At 42.3% G+C, this 13,040-nt stretch overlaps 1 protein-coding gene and 1 long non-coding RNA gene across 11 annotated transcripts in view; one reads left to right on the top strand and one right to left on the bottom strand.

Moving 5' to 3' along the window:
- Positions 1-13,040, bottom strand: part of NAV3 (neuron navigator 3) — a 1,127,960-nt gene that overhangs the window by 472,013 nt on the left and 642,907 nt on the right. The window lies entirely within an intron of this gene.
- The window catches only part of LOC134932727 (uncharacterized), a 152,755-nt gene that overhangs the window by 5,918 nt on the left and 133,797 nt on the right, over positions 1-13,040 (top strand). Inside the window, exon 2 of the long non-coding RNA XR_010179463.1 lies at positions 3,099-3,388. This is a non-coding gene — a long non-coding RNA (uncharacterized LOC134932727). The remainder of the gene's footprint in view (positions 1-3,098; positions 3,389-13,040) is intronic.

The raw sequence follows: 13,040 nt of genomic DNA on the forward strand, positions 1-13,040 counted from the left end.
AGGTTTCTTTCAAGTTTGCAGACATTGAATGGGAAAATAGTTAACCTACATATAGTGTACGTTTTCATGCAAAATATGGGCATTGGTAAATATGTTGTTCAGGTTATAGGTTTTCAAAAATGACATAGTTTAATGTTATCTTTAAAATATGTTTTTAAATATATAGAATAGTCCTTTACAGGTCCAGTTCCTACCATGTCTTTGAAATCATGACAGTAAAACCGGGTACACACTATCCAATTATTGGTCCAATCAGCGATTATTGTTCCCATCTCGTTCCCAACGTCCTGGCCGATACTATGATCTGTCGCTCCAGAGCATTTCTCGGATCAGCAGCATTTATTGTAAAGTTTGTACCTGGCTTAAATTATGTGCAGAACCAATCCTTGGCATAAAGTATGTTTAGGTGAGGTGCTGATCCTACCAAACACCATACTTGACTTTATATTGCAGAGAATACTGTACATCCCTTTTGAAGCACAGCATCCCCCTGCAATATCTGCACAGCAACACACAAATCTACTGTAGGCCCAACCCCAGTAAACTGTATACTGCATATGTTAGGCCAAATAAGCTACAGTATAGGTGTATCATCTCTCTGAGATGCCCGAAACAAGGCATACTGTATACCACGCTTCATGGTCAGCTTTTCTGTAATAGGCAAAATAAACTCTTCTTATTACTACATAGACATAGGACTTTATTTACCAGGATAATCGGCAACCAGCTGTTCTTTCCTAAATGTATTGCTTTCGCACATCCTATAGAAGTTCAAAGGCTCATACACGCTGGGCGATTTTGAGCTGAAAGCAGGTCACTTTTGGTGTGTTGAGGTGCTTTCAGCTCAAAACCGCCCAGTGTGTATGCCCCGGCGATGAGCACTGATGCGTGCTCCCGCTTCATCGCCGGAGGCCGCTGTTCATCTGCTGGTATTACCAGCACATGAACGGCGTGGTGAATGGCTTTCCATAGCGTCCTGCTATGGAAAGCCGCTCACCCCCGCTGACATCGCTGGGCAGGGGGGGGAAATCACTCATTGTGTATGTACTGAGCGATTTTCAGCCCAGTGATGTCAGCGATCATCACTGTGCATACATGCTGGGCAGAAACGCTCAGTGTGTATGCACCTTAATGGTCTTCCTTCAAAGCAAGGCTTAACGGGCCTTACACACTGGCAGATAACAGTGAATGATATGAACGTTCTCGTTCATTAATGAACAAGAACTCATTCATATCGGTCAGTGTGTAGGCACCAATGATGAACTATGCACGGCCCCGCACTCGTTCATCGTTGGTGCCCCGTCACTCATGCATGCAGGCCAATATGGACAATCTCTTCCATATTAGCATGCACTGCTATGGAGCCGAGTGACAGGGGAGTGAAGAAACTTCACTTCCCCCGTCACTCCCCCCCCCCGCTGCCGGGTCGCCCGCCGGCCGTATCGCCCATCGGGCACCTCGGCGGCACATCATCGTGTGTGTAGGGGGCTTTAGATCTTAGCATCTGAGACATGTGCCCCTTGTTTGTCCCTGTATTTCCCCACCACCACTATTACTGAAAGAGCTTTTCTCCAGTGTAGCCTAAGTAGTTAGGAATGTAGAGCATGGAATGTGTGCCAACGTCATTACACAGGGCACTACACCTACAGCACAAGCTGCACTGTAATGTATTTGGAAGACAGCTCGTTTTCATTTCCAGTAAATGGCAGTAGTATCTACGGGTTCACACTGCTATGCCAAAGCATATAACAGTTCAACCCACTTATTAAGCTGTTAGTTATATAAATATTTACTTCATTAGAACATTGTCAGTGACGGGTTAAAAAAGGGGTAATATCTATAAAATCCCTCCCATAAAATAATATAGACATAGTAGAAACATGTGTCACTTTTCTGAATATTTGGAGAAACAAAAGGTCAGAAACATTACTTTATAAACTTCGGGGGTAATTCCAAGTTGATCGCAGCAGGATTTTTGATAGCAACTGGGCAAAACCATGTGCACTGCAGGGGAGGCAGTTATAACATGTGCAGAAAGAGCTAGATTTGGGTGGGTTATATTGTTTCTGTGCAGGGTAAATACTGGCTGCTTTATTTTTACACTGCAAATTAGATTGCATGTTGAACACACCACACCCAAATCTAACTCTCTCTGCACATGTTATATCTGCCTCCCCTGCAGTGCACATGGTTTTGCCCAGTTGCTATCAAAAATCCTGCTGCGATCAACTTGGAATTACCCCCTTCAGCAATAACCATATGAAGTAAATAAAGATTTTCTACCCTACAGCTCCTACTTCTAGAATGTAGCAGCAAATATAGCATGTGCTTAGTAATGTTTAATATTAAGTTCTGGGATGACATAGCAGACATTGTACTTTTCAAGCAGCTTATTGCAGACTAAAATTATTGTATTGGGCTTTACATGCAAATAAGTCATAATGGCAAAGAACATGTACAGAAACAGCAGATTTTCTCACGTATGCAGAGCTATACGCACCACAACATACACACACCACAACACACACACACAACACACACACACAACACTGCTTCGGCAGCATATCATTCTTATCAGTGCGTACTATACTTGCAAATGCTCAGTTTTAGATGACATAGCAAGAGATGATCTACAACAGCCCATCCAAAACTCGGTCCAAAACATGTGTGTTTGTATTCACCTATATTGTTGGTGCGGGTTGGGAATGGAATATTGACAGCTGGGATCCAGAGCTTCCATCCAGCTAGTACGATATAGGCTTGAAATTGGGTCTATTACAGAAATATGTTCCAAACAGTCAACAACAACTGATATTTCGCCTGTACTTGTGCACACTTCGTTCCGGAGAATGTGTAGCATGAAAACTCCACAAAAAGCCGCAATTCAATACAGATTCAAGCCCTGCAGTTAGGATGTACTGTAGCATGATAGCAAGGGAAAAAAATTTAATGACTGTCTTCATATTGTATTTTCATAAATAATTACCTATAAACCAGGCAATCAACGGCCTTTTGGGTATGTTAGTAAACTGTATTGTTAAAATGTGTTTCAATTGAAAAGTGAAATTGACTTGAAATATATATATTTATGTTGCCAGATTATCTCAGGCTTCATGACAGACACTTAAATATGCCTTGTGGTCTTTTGTGACCTTAGAAGACCATAACAAAGTCCATTGTGTCGGTAGAACATTGCATCTGTGTTTCTGAATCCTCAATGAGATTCAAAAGAAAACAAAAGGTAAAGCCTAAGTGAACAACCACATCAAACCCTTAGTGGTTTTTTGAGCCTGGAAAATCTGACTCATTACTCTGAATTCCATCCTGCATTCAAAAGAAACTCCCTAGATGCTTGGCTTAAATATCAAGTGATTGGTAAATAGCAAAGGTAAGTGCAGAAATGTCCAGACATTAATAATACAGAGTCTTAAAATAAATGAAAATTCCCATCTAGATTAAACCTGTTACACATTTCTATAGTTGCACAAACTTAATTACTGTAGCTAGAAGACCACATTTTTAAAACATTAATTAACTTAATAAGGGGCTGGTTTGTCAAGACTTAACAAAACAAAATGTAGAAGGAAGTCAAAGTGAACATAAGGTGTAAGTATTTATCTAGAGCACTCGTTCTCAACCTCAACTATTAAGTTTTCCCAGCAGGTCATGTTTTGAAGATTTCTGTCCATGGAAGCAAGTGGTATAATTACTGACACAGCAAAATAGATTAACCCACCTGTGCATGATTAATGATATCCACAAAACTTGATCTGTGGTTCTTGAGGACAAGAGTTTAGATGCCGTGGCGGGACTCAGTAGTGCCAAGCGTCTGTTTTTGCGTTTTTCCACCAAAATGCATCTTAGACACAAAATAATATAATAGGACGCACAACCAGCTTCTGCTGATTAAAATTATATGCAGCATGCCTATATTATGTGTATTATAGCAGCTGTATCTACATCTGAAATGCCACGTTACAGTGTATTCCATGAAAACACTGCATCACAGTCATACACAGAATATAGGCATGCTGCATATCATTTTAATCAGCAGAAGCTGCTTGTGCGTTGCATTACTTTGTATCTAAGACGCATTTTCACTGAAAAAAAATGCAAAAAAAGACGCTCTGAGCTACCGAGTCACATGGCACTCACGCGTTATGTTTAGCACGACTTGTAGTGCACAGAGCAAAGATGTAAGAAGACACATCTGTATGATTTACAGTGTCCCCTGTTCATATTATGCCACACTATAGTGCCCTCCACATTACAAATGAGCGAAACGGATTATGACACATTACAGTGCCCTCCAGTTCATAATGTGCCACATTACTGTGGCCACTAGTTCATATTGTGCCACATTACAGTGCCCTCTTACCAAACAGCCACTACACACACCTTCCACGGAAAGTGTAATGTCATACAATTTAGACTGGGCAATACTGTATATCAGACCAATTGCTTAGCAGGCAAATCTGGGAAATTGGAATGCAACTTTATAACCTGGGTCCAGCCCCCCTAAGCCTCTAGGCCCCAGAGCAACGGCAGCCCTTGCACCCTGTAATTACGCCAATGGTCCCTAAACAGCACCCTGTAGCGAGTATCGCTTCTGTAGTGCTGTCCAGAACCTCCTTTGTACAACAGATATGTACACTGGAGCCTGTACAGCCACCTAGTGCTTCCTGAGGATGCACCGGACAGTGCTGTTCTTCTGGAGACTGGTGTCCTACATGATGCATGACATCATAATACTGCAGAATTGCACAGTAAAGCCCTGTTACCGATGTGCACAGGATTACCACCTGTTGCTATGATCAGTAACAGGGAAGTGATACAATACTTGAGGTATATGCGCATGCATGATCTCTGGCTAGCCAATTCATTCTTGCACAGTGGAACTAAAAGCACAGGCATATTAAAAATGTTCAAAAATATAAAATATTAAAAACTAAATATTTTAAAAGAATTGCAACTTGAGAAAATGCTTTATTTGGATAGCAAAGCACTTTGTATTTGATTGTCTCCTACTATATCCATCCTGAGCTAGTGATGGTTTCACAAGGATTGCAGTGGTATATAAACCTCAGCTATTCTTGCTATTGCTGGAGTGAACAGGCAAATCCTTTGGCGATAGAAATGCTATCGTTGGTGTTAACCCCATGAAAATTACGGAAAAATGGGTAAAAAGCCCTGTCTCCTCTCCAGCAAAACACCCATTGATAAATAGACCCAAAAGTACCAGTTAACATTATCTGAGAAAAAAAAGATGAAAAACAATACACAAGTATTATATTGTTTAACTGATAACAGCTAACTTTGCTTAAAAACAAACAAACATGAATGACTAAAAAAAATCCCCACATATTTTCATCCTCCAAATTATACCACCTAGAGATAAACAAGAAAATTCCTTCTTAGTAAATATACTGACATATCCTGACATATCCCTTGCTGTCAGTGGTAACCTTTTATTCCTATTTAGAGTTTACTATGGATATCACATGTCTGCTCCTAAGGGTAACTTAAGGTCTGTTATTCTAACAGCTGAAATCAGCCAGCAGAGCAGGTGAGGCAACAGTATTATGCGTATATACAAAGGTCTGACAGCTGGGGATTGGCAGAGGAAGTTATGCAGTAGTTCCATTTATTTAACATTTATGGCTGTACAGAGAGACCATGTTAAATATACAGTAATACAAAGAAAGCTTAGGTTTAAGATTTGCTATGGCTGTGTTATCCAAAAGATGTATCATATAAGGGTGAGGAAAGTTGCAGTGACATTTTGCAGAGCACCAGGCCATTTTGCAGAGGTGCAAAATTCCAGGTATACAATCTGAATCCCATTTTTGCCTTGCCAATCATCTGCATTGTGTTTGTGTAAGCTGAAATACAGCAGGGTTCACAACGGTTTTGAATCATTCCATTTTGTGGTGCGACTGGGATACAATAAGGGGTATGCGGTTAGCATACCGCTTGTCGGGATCCCGGCTGTCACAATACCGCTGCCGGGATCCCGAAAGGGGCACCATACCGCCGCCGGTATACCACAACACCCATAGAGGAAGAATAGAACCTGCTGCCCGCAGCGTGGTGAGCGCAGCAAGCCTGCAAGGGTCTTCCTTGTGCTCGCCCCCCTGCCGGCATTCCACCGCTCAGGATGCCGATGTCAGGATCCTGACGTTCGGCATCCCTGGCGGTGGTATATCATACCAATCCCCAATAAGATACAGTAGAAGTTCTGGGAGAGAAAAAAAATCTGGGTGTTGTATGAAAAGTCAACATTCAGAATGTGGAAAGCTGCTGAATGTCGACAGTCAGAACGTCAACAAGGACATTATGTCAACAATCACAAATCTCGTTTTGGTTAAAATGTTGTCACAGTATGTTCAGAATGTCAGCATTCTGTTTTTGCATATTTTAGTTGAACATTAACCTGAACAATAACACAGAATTTACTGTTGACATTCTGGTTTCAGCATGTTACATGTCAACATTATGAATATGTCGACATTTTAACCACATCAACATTTGTGAATGATGACATATCACTTGGTGACCTAATGTCCAGGTCGATATTCTGACTGATTTTGAGCAGATACCACAAAAAAACTGTCTGGAGTAATGCCATGCAGCACACTAAAGAAACCTGTAACATTTAGCAAATGGTATGGATGTGCATATTCCTTCAACGGCTTCGGTCTGTCTCCGGTGTCGTGTTTCCCTCCAGACCCTTCCACCACTAATCTCATTTATGTTTAAAAAACAAAAACCTATGCTAGACAAATTATATTGGAGTTATTATTATTATTATTATTATTATTATTATTATTATTATTCATCATATAATAATTATATTAGAAATAATATCTAATATATATAATTATATCAGAGATATTATTATTATTATTATTATTATTAATATTAATAATAAAATTTTATATAAAAACAAATATGCTCGTGTGCTTGCCCTCTGCATGCTCTAGAGTTGGGAATGCTTAACTACCGATGATGCAGAGTAGCAGCTCTATTGTGGCTCAAGTGTCATAACTATGTGGCCTTTGGGCCTAATTCAGGTTGGATTGCAAATTCTGCTAAGTAGTGAGTTTGCTGAGAAAGTGTGTGCAATTTGAGAGTGAGCAGAGTACTGCACACACCAGCAGTTAAATTGTGTAGGCAATTATTTGTGTAACCCAATGTATTGGGCGCTGCGGAACCCTTGTGGCGCCATATAAATAAAGGATAATAATAATAATAATAATAATAATAATACAGCTATACTAATTATTGCAGAGAATGATTTAACAATGGAGCTTAGAATGTAGCGGAGGAGATGTGCAGACAGCGCACTCAGGGCTGGCGTCGGGGGGGGGGGGGTTCAAAGGGGACGTCTGTACTGGGCTCCAAGGATCAGAGAGGGCCCCAAAGATACACCACTTAGTGTCCGGCAGGGATGTGAGCTATCTTGTCCAAATAGGGCAGCGAGTGATACGCGGTGTGGGCACGGCCTCAGAGTGACAGAAGCCTCTCACACACAGTGACTGTGCGGCGAGAGTGTGCGCCCACTCTTTTAGGTCCAGCTCTGTTGCAGGCAGTTACAAGACATGGCAGAAGCTCCACTGCCCAGGATTCCCGTGCCCTTCACTAGCATCTTCTGGTGGGGTGTGAGGGCCACATGGTGTTGGGTCTGGATAGTGGGGAGTGCAGTGCAGGTGAGTCTCCCCCCGGGGTAAGAGTGGCTTGGTGAGGGGAGACAGTGTTTTGAGATGGGGTGAGGGAGCTGGGAATGCAGCATGGAGTCATTGGGGAGAGATAGGCTGTGGGGTGTGTGGGAGGAACAGAGCTGCCAAGAGAAATCCTGGGCCCTGGTACAACAACTTCCTGGGCTCCCCCCCCTGCCCGCCCTGGAGGGGCTGTGACCACAGCATGCTGAAGGCATGGCCATACCTCTTTGGGGGGTGTCTATCATTTGAGAAGCACCCACTCACAGGAGCATGGCATGCCTCCCAGCCAGGACAGTAGAGAGCCTGGCAGGGCCCAGGTACTTTTCAGGGGGCATGGCCTAATCACAGTAGGCATGGACCTGGGTCCCCACTGGGCCCTCCAACAGACCTGGGCCCAGGTAATTTGAACCCTCCCCCCCCTCTCTCGGCACCACTGGGGAGGAAGGAGAGAGAGAGACACACACTGTGGTGTGTGTGGGAAAGGAAGGAGAGAGATACATATTTATATATGTGTATAATATATATATATATATATATATATATATACACTGCTCAAAAAAATAAAGGGAACACTTAAACAACACAATGTAACTCCAAGTCAATCACACTTTTGTGAAATCAAACTGTCCACTTAGAAAGCAACACTGATTGACAATCAATTTCACATGCTGTTGTGCAAATTGAATAGACAACAGGTAGACATTTTAGGCAATTAGCAAGACACCCCCAATAAAGGAGTTGTTCTGTAGGTGGTGACCACAGACCACTTCTCAGCTCCTATGCTTTCTGGCTGATGTTTTGGTCACTTTTGTAAGCTGGCGGTGCTTTCACTCTAGTGGTAGCATGAGACGGCGTCTACAACCCACACAAGTGGCTCAGGTAGTGCAGCTTATCCAGGATGGCACATCAATGCGAGCTGTGGCAAGAAGGTTTGCTGTGTCTGTCAGCGTAGTGTCCACAGCATGGAGGCACTACCAGGAGACAGGCAAGTACATCAGGAGACGTGGAGGAGGCCATAGGAGGGCAACAACCCAGCAGTAGGACCACTACCTCCGCCTTTGTGCAAGGAGGAACAGGAGGAGCACTGCCAGAGCCCTGCAAAATGACCTCCAGCAAGCCACAAATGTGCATGTGTCTACTCAAACGATCAGAAACAGACTCCATGAGGGTGGTATGAGGGCCCAACATCCACAGGTGAGGGTTGTGCTTACAGCCCAACACCGTGCAGGACGTTTGGCATTTGCCAGAGAACACCAAGATTGGCAAATTCGCCACTGGTGCCCTGTGCTCTTCACAGATGAAAGCAGGTTCTCACTGAGCACATGCGACAGATGTGACAGAGTCTGGAGATGCCAAGGAGAACGTTCTGCTGCCTGCAACATCCTCCAGCATGACCGGTTTGGCAGTGGGTCAGTAATGGTGTGGGGTGGCATTTCTTTGGGGGGCCACACAGCCCTCCATGTGCTCATCAGAGGTAGTCTGACTGCCATTAGGTACTGAGATGAGATCCTCAGACCCCTTGTGAGACCATATGCTGGTGCGGTTGGCCCTGGGTTCCTCCTAATGCAAGACAATGCTAGACCTCATGTGGCTGGAGTGTGTCAGCAGTTCCTGCAAGATGAAGGCATTGATGCTATGGACTGGCCCACCCGTTCCCCAGACCTGAATCCAATTGAGCACATCTGGGACATCATGTCTCGCTTCATCCACCAACGCCACGTTGCACCACAGACTGTCCAGGAGTAGGCGGATGCTTTAGTCCAGGTCTGGGAGGAGATCCCTCAGGAGACCATCCGCCACCTCATCAGGAGCATGCCCAGGCATTGTAGGGAGGTCATACAGGCACGTGGAGGCCACACACACTACTGAGCCTCATTTTGACTTGTTTTAAGGACATTACATCAAAGTTGGATCAGCCTGTAGTGTGTTTTTCCACTTTAATTTTGAGTGTGACTCAAAATCCAGACCTCCATGGGTTAATAAATTTGATTTCCATTGATAACTTTTGTGTGATTTTGTTGTCAGCACATTCAACTATGTAAAGAACAAAGTATTTAATAAGAATATTTCATTCATTCAGATCTAGGATGTGTTATTTTAGTGTTCCCTTTATTTTTTTGAGCAGTGTATATAAAATTTAGTTTCTTATATAGTGCAGCAAATTTCATTGCGCTTTAATAAATATATGTATATATAATATAATATGAGGAGGCCCAAAGATCTCACTGTACTGGGCCCCAAGACTTCTGTCGCCAGGCCTGAGCGCACCAAAGTAGCAGTGCAGGGCTCTGGAACAGCAGATGAAGTGGACTAATGTCACCGGTCCCAGGAGCTAAGAATAGGACGTCCATAGTCCACCTTGCAGTTCATAGACAGTGGCAAGACGGCCCCCATACATGCGCAGATACACTATCAGCAGCCATCTTGGCTCGGGAATGAAGTATCCCTTGATTAGCCATTTTGTTGGAGACTGCGCAGTACAAGGTTCAGGCAGTACACCAAGCATATCCCCAACCTGTTGCTCCCAATCAGATTAATTATCTGCTTTACTAGGATCAATGGATTCCTGCCAATGGCCGATAATTGTACCATCAATGAGGAGGTACTATTATAAAAAGTACACCCCTTCTGAATTGTACATGCCCAACTGCATCATAATATTATTGTGTCCTGTTTTGGACTCTCAGAAATATGGCCACCTTAGCTAAATCATACCTCCCAACACCTGGAGATAGTAAGGAGGGACTCTGTGGCGCGGTGAAGCCGCGGCCGGCTGAAAAGTGGGTGTGGCCTAAGTAAAAGGGGGCACAGCTTTATGGGAATGCTGTGGTTGCAAGCCAAGCCCCGTTTTTCATCACTGTGGGGGGTAGGCCCAGCGCACTGTGAACTGCTGGCATGCCCCCAGTCCCTCTGTCTCCTGTGCTAGGCAGAGCAGTGACTGACAGGAGCTTCCCAACTGCCCGCCCTCCACCGCGGGACACTGCATCCCGAGGGTGAGACAGCGGGGCAGTCCCAAAAAAACTGAACTGTCTTGCGAAAATCAGTTAGGAGGTATGGCTAAATGCACACACATAGCATTCTGAAGATCCAGTAAAATTAGATGTAAAATGGATGTAAAATTGTGATGTTCCAAAATTGGTGACAGATTGGCATAGACCTATGAATATTCAAAAGCACTGGTTGGATTCAGAATGACTTTAGTCCCACCAACTATGAAATCATTTACAGTACACAGAGCTGGCAGAGAAAAAGAGGGAACACCTCACATTCTGGAGACGTGCCAAAAACACAATATCTCTCATAAAATATCATGTTATTTGTATATTCACATTTGTCTGGATAATAGTTTTCCTTTGCTCTTTATGGAAAACAACTATACAGTATGATTCATAGTCTGACTCGTGCATCGGAAGGAAAACTAAAATAATTGCATGTATGTTATCTCAATGAAGTACAATTAATTTCTTCAATTAAATATTAATGCTTTATAATGTCTTACAGCTGACATGTATTAATGTTTTTATGGACATCAGTGAAATTATTTAGTCAATGACACATATAGTATACACTCCATGCATACACTTTACAAAGCTTTTATATACTGTAAGTTCACAAGCTAGGAAATGCTACCACTGAGATGTATTGTAATGCTAAGCATCAGATATTTGCTTTCATTTTCCAAACTGTTGTAGAAGGGACAGATGAGGCAGATGTATTAAGCCTGGAGAAGTGATAAAGCAGTGATAAGTGGAAGGTGATAATGCACCAGCCAATCTGCTCCTAACTGTCATTTTTTGAAATCCGTAAAGATTGGCTGTTGCGTTATCACCTTGCACTTATCACTGCTGTATCACTTCTCCAGGTTAATACATTTGCCCCTGTATCTAATTGCTTGAAATGGATTTCACCACATGATCTTTGTGGGCATAATATGCAATAAATGTCTCCCCTTGTATAATGATATAAAAAAAAAATGTTGATCGATAAACATTTGAATGGTTTGACTCTACAGTTGTCCTTAAAAGTACAATGCCTGTAGTCTAATTTGAGTATATAATATTGTGACTAAAACAAATTCTGATTGTTTATAGTTAAACGTCCTACAATTGATCACATTGTGTTCTATCTAGGTATTACTCACTTTAAAAGGAATGGATGACTTATACTTGCTCATTTCCTTGTAATCCTCTAACTTTATCTAAAGTTAAAATACACCCATGCAACATTTGGAGTTTGCTATATAATTTTAAAAGAGCAAAGCCCTATTTATAGCACTATGTTTAATTTGACCTAAATTCTAATTTCACTCAGATTGCTGTTACAATATCAAGCCATTTCTACTTTAAAGAACATTAAAATGAAACCCCACGCTCTAGTCTAGTGTCACATTACAACTGGGTAGCTTTTTTCTAGTTCCAGCCGTTAACACATCAATGTATCTGGTGCAAACATTGTTATACACTCTAAGAATTGTATTTGCAAAGCAGTAGAAGGCAAAGATAAGATGGATGTGTTTCCTCTGGCTGAAATGATAGTAGATCCAGTGCTTTCTCTTCACGTCCACTGGGTTTCTCTGCAAATTAAATTTATGGTCCCAATAAATCACTGTGGATTGAAAATATCGCTGAATATGAAAAGCCTGCATGGTATGTTAGGAGAAACATTTTCAAGAATGCTTAACATGTAAACAATGTTTCACATGTTATATCTGGTTTAGATGATTGCTGTTAACTAAACTGAGCAATATAATAGTACCCACTGTTCAGAGCCGGACACAGGCATAGGCAAACTAGGCAATTGCCTAGGGCATTTGATATGCCTAGGGGCATCAGCAGCTTCTGTTGATTTAAATGATATGCAGCACGCTTATTGATGTGTGTAGCATTTCATATGCAGATACAGCCACAGTCTCACACAGAATATAGGCATGCTGCATATCATTTTAATCAGCAGAAGCTGCTTGTGTATCCTAGCCACATAGCAATGCAAATAAGATGCATTTTCATAAAAAAAGGTGTGCCCAACGATAGCATTGAGGCAAGATTTATCAGGACACATCTGTATCCAAGCAGAGGCAGAGGTCACAGTGTTAGTGGCAGTGTGATTGCTGTGTGCATGTGAGTGGGTTGGTTGTGCAGTAGTGTTCGGAATATGTGTAAGGAGCATTATGCGTGTCATGTAAAAATGCATTAATAATGTTCAACATATGTGTAAGGAGCACTATGTGTGTCATTATGTGTATAAGGGCATTAATAATGTGCGGCATATGTGTAACAGGGTACTACTGTATGTGTGTCATTATGTGTATAGGGGCACTAA

Source organism: Pseudophryne corroboree, chromosome 6 (assembly GCF_028390025.1).
Source record: "Pseudophryne corroboree isolate aPseCor3 chromosome 6, aPseCor3.hap2, whole genome shotgun sequence".
Classification (NCBI taxonomy): Eukaryota; Metazoa; Chordata; class Amphibia; order Anura; family Myobatrachidae; genus Pseudophryne; species Pseudophryne corroboree.